We start from the raw sequence: 4,687 nt of genomic DNA, 5'->3' as shown, positions 1-4,687 counted from the left end.
ATGTGCAATGCAAGAATGTTGGAAGCCTGAGTCACAAATACCCATCTAATGACTCCATGGCTGACAATGTAAGCTACAAATGCTGTTGTAGCAGAGCGCTGTGTTCTGGCTCTGTTAAGATCACATCTGTCCTGAAAACAGACATATGTAATTTCATCTATAAGGACATCAAGCTGCTAAAATTCAGCATGGGAATACCTCTTTTACCAGTATAATGAAGCTATTTTTAAAAGTGTATTTCAAAACTAGATATTGTTACACAAGTACAAATTAGGAAATCACTTGGTCAAAACCCAATGTATTAAGCTCCCCCTAAGTTTTTCCTTATCCACTGCAGGTATTGCTTTGTGAGTCGAGTGTAGACACTCAACAGTACCACACTTGTTTGGCTTCCCGAAAGCAGTGATGCCTCTCATCACATTATTGCATCTTAAAGGTCTGTCTGAATCCCCCTGGAAAAAAGGGGGAAAAAATGCTCCTCTTTTACATAAAATTTGCACCAGTTGCATGGATGTCCTGGTTTCGGCTGGGATAGAGTTAATTTTCTTCCTAGTAGCTGGAATAGTGCTGTGTTTTGGATTTAGGATGAGAAGAATGCTGATAACACACTGATGTTTTGGTTGCTGCTAAGGAGTGCTTACACCAGTCAAGGACTTGTCAGCTTCCCATGCTCTGCCAGGTGCACAAGAAGCTGGGAGGGGGCACAGCCAGGACAGCTGACCCAGACTGGCCAAAGGGCTATTCCATACCATATGACATCATGCTCTGTATATAAACTGGGGGGAGTTGGCCGGGAGCGGGGGGACTGCTGCTCAGGGACTGGCTGTGCATTGGTCAGTGGGTGGTGAGCAATTGCATCGTGCATCACTTGCTTTGTATATTATTATTACTACTACTATTTTACTTTATTTTACTTAAATTATTAAACTGTTCTTATCTCAACCCACGACTTTTTTCACTTTTACTCTTCCAATTCTTTCCCCCATCCCACCAGGGAGGGGGGAGTGAGCGAGCGGCTGTGTGGTGCTTAGTTGCTGGCTGTGGTTAAACCACGACAATGGAGGAAATAAAAATGTAGACGGTGCTATTGTGATTTTCTTTTTTTTTTTTTTTCTCCTTAGAAGGTCAGGTTATCATTAGCAAAAAAGAAAAAAAGACTTCAATCTGATCTTTCAGTGTGAGTTATGGGGAATGAATCTAGCTCAGTGCTAAGGAATAGTTAGTCTTTTTGAATATGAAAAGAAAAAGCTGGAAACTTTCCTCTTGAAAGGCAGAAAGTCTCTAGATATTGGTACCTTTTTTGTAACTTTGTTAATTCAATATTAAAATCTTTTAAAACATGGTAGTTCTTACACAGTTGTGCATTTGACTTGGTGCCCAGTCAAAATGCTTTTTATCAGCAAAACCTGTTTCAAAGCCCTCTTACATCAGAAAAGTTGTTCCACTGAATTTAGCTGCTTGAGAATGGGCTCATAAAACATAAGCTATTTTGTGGATATTTTTCTATTAAAAATCATTTTATTGAAGAAGAGAATAGCTATCTGCCATGCCTGGATAAAACCACAATATCCAAAATCTGTGAAGGTGAATTTATCAATCAGAAGTTTTGATTTTAAGGCTTAGAAGAACAAGCCTTGGTAAATTCACTCATTTTTAATGAAATTCTTCATTGAACTGAAGATAGGCAGAAATTATAAGTCTGTAAAAGCTTGTACTTTATATTTTATTTTTAATATAATCTATGTGGATATGGCCAGTAAATATACTTACAAAACATGAGTCCTTTCCTCCATTTGTAGCCCCTGCACATATCATGTTGTCTGTTATAACAGGGTTGTTTTTATAATGATTGTTATTGTTGCAGATTTGCCTACTGATGACAGTGATGTTGACCTCCCTCAGGGTATCAGAAAGCTTTCTCGGATGATTGTGAGTTTGTCCCCATCCTGCTACTGTACAAGTTGTTCCTGGTTTGGGATCATCATCTGAGGTAGGCAGGGGAATGAGTTGCACAGCTTTATTAAGTCTTGCTCTTTTCTCAAGCTGTAGAAGATATGGAAAATAGTTATTATGGGGCAGAGTCTAATAGAGGCCTCTGCATATTAACCGTTGGATCTTTTCCATTATGGTAATGAGGGATTACTGCAACCCCTGTTTGAGATTCCTCAGTTCTTTGTGACAGGATTTATGTAATCAATGTAAGAACAACGAAAATTAGTATCCTTTGTCTCATGAAAACCCATTCAGCTTCTGCTCTAAAAAAAGACCCTATTTCACTTCTCTGGCTCTCAGGCCATTGGGAGGACAAAATAACAGTAATCACTGAAGCTGGCAAAACTGAGAATCAGAGAAGTCAGAAATTTTTAATTAGAACTGCTTTTTGGACAGAACATTAGGGTTTTTAACCAAATTATTTTTATGTGTGAAATATGCTTCTTTCTGTGAACAATATTATTTCATTGAAAAGCCAGAAATTGAAATATCTTGGTCAAGCTCCAGAATTTTTCTACTTCTAGCATTGGCATGCATTACAGGAATTGTTGATTGCCTTAGTTCCCAGTGCATCCCCAGTTCTCCAGTCTGCTGGATTAGCAGACCAGACTATATCACCCCAGAAAAAAGGTCACCAGAAACTCCCTTGGCTCATCTCCCTCACAAGAAGGAAGAAACGGGTACATCATGAGATGCATATTCCATAAGTGATATGTAAGTAAGTCTATACCTGCAGCAGCATAATGTCGTTTTTTCCTACAACTGGAACAGTAGCATGGGTAGCAAATTTGTTTTGCAATCTCAAAAACCTGTTTTTCTCTTTCTCTTACTTTCTGTGAATGAGCTCCAAGAATAACTGCTTCCTTCCCTGAGAAGAAGGATAACATGGTTAGCGGGATTCACTTGCTGTAAGTCCGTAATTTTTTGCTGTTAAATGTGGTGCTATAATGTCCAGATGCTACAGTCTCTTTTCTCATGCCTGAAAAGCAACAGTAATTTAGAAAAATATAAAAGATTACCCTGTTTTCACAAGTAGTCAAAAAAAATTGACTCAGTGAATCAAAATTCATGCTATCCTATTTTCAACATCCCAGGAGCATAGACAGGGTTCAGGTACTTGACTTTGAACCTACAACTGAATGAGGGGTGGATGCATCAGCTTTGCTGTTGGTAGTGGTCTTACTAAGTGTGCCTTCTGCAATTTGTACTGGAAGTTTAGGAGAATAGCTCACAGCACTGTTAGTTCAGAGATCATCATGACTGGACTGAATTGTACCATTGCTTTGCCCTAACGCCTGATGCAGTTTTCAACACTGTTTTCTGAGTCCATGTGAGACATACCTCATTCCCTTTCTCTAACTTGTTCTGCAACTTCATATACTTACTGGATACTGAAGTGGTGACAGAGTTGTACCTGCTGGGGCTCTCTGGTATAGAAAACAGAAGTCTAGCACTCCTTGGTCAAGCAGTCCAAGCAGACCTTTATATCAGACCATGGATGTAGCTGTTTGTGGGAGAACAATGTACGTCACAGATGAATGGGAGAATATTCTTTGAGCAGGTGCATAGGTTGGCCCTCAGTTGCATCTTACTGCAGCAAACACAACCCTGAGGAAGTGGTTGCTCCTTTTCCTTCAGCTATTAAGTGCTGTCTGACTGTTGGCTGAGCATCATTAGGTTAATTATTTATTGTATTTTCTTTTAAATGTGATCTCATTTGGAAATTCTTTACCATATTAATACTACAGCTTTTGGGCCCTACGCTCTCTTTGTAGTAGGTCCCATATAACTCCCTGTTTGGATGGGGACAAGAGAAACATACATTTCTCTGATGTCTGCAGAGTCCAGTGTTTCACTGGTCCCAGGCAGGCTGTTGACAGAGTCTGTGTGAGGTCTGTCTGGCTCAGCAGCTCCAGTCCTCCCCACAAAGGCAACGGGTGGGACGTATGATTTAAACCTCACATCTTGCTTCGCTGGGGGAGTCTGCTGGGCCAAATAGCCATTTGCATCTTAGGTCAGACAGGAAGAAGAAAAGTTGGCTGACAAGCCAGCATATCCAGTAGAGCAGAGATCTCTCAGTGTCTCCTATCATCTGTCTGGAGGATTTTTGCTCCTGTATTTCTTTACATTAATACATGTTGGCTTAACTGGAACTCTGTACATCAGCATTTACCTTCAAAAGAATCGAATTGGGCACTTGCTTACTTACCTCCACAAATTACCAGGAGAATGACAGCAGCAGAGGTGGACAAAGTGAGGAAAGCTCCCATGATTTCTGTCTGGTGTTCCCCCCTATTCACTGTTTAATACATATAAATGAAAAGGATGTGAGTTTTGTTTTTCCTCTTAAGGATATTTGACATTTGTAACTGTGACAAAAGCAAAAAAACCCTCCCCAACAATATAGCTTACAGCAGAGGTGTTTGTTAGTGAGAAATTGTGTCATCTGTTGTGGTGTGAGGACAGGATCTGCCTCCCTTCACATTCTCTCTGTAGCATTTGCAGAGAGCTAATATGAGTACTGGGGTGAAACCTTGCAAGCCATTATGTGTCCAATTATACAGCGGGACTCAGCTCACATAAAATTTAGGCTTGATTCAGTCGCCCACATGAAGACGTGTAGTTCCATTCTAGACACGCCAGGTGGCCTCCAGGTCCTGGAGGATAAAGATCTCTCATGATGCTCTCCCATCAG

At 40.4% G+C, this 4,687-nt stretch overlaps 1 pseudogene across 1 annotated transcript; it reads right to left on the bottom strand.

Moving 5' to 3' along the window:
• Positions 1-301: 301 nt before the first annotated feature.
• On the bottom strand, positions 302-4,262 carry LOC309601963 (granzyme A-like; annotated as a pseudogene). Its single transcript has 4 exons — positions 4,202-4,262; positions 2,723-2,860; positions 1,771-2,043; positions 302-452 (listed from the first exon to the last, which is right to left on the bottom strand). The product of its transcript is annotated as a granzyme A-like (transcript).
• Positions 4,263-4,687: the final 425 nt, after the last annotated feature.

This window comes from Platalea leucorodia (assembly GCF_965183815.1).
Source record: "Platalea leucorodia genome assembly, chromosome: W".
NCBI lineage: Eukaryota > Metazoa > Chordata > Aves > Pelecaniformes > Threskiornithidae > Platalea > Platalea leucorodia.
This window is presented reverse-complemented; position numbering and strand designations above follow the sequence as displayed.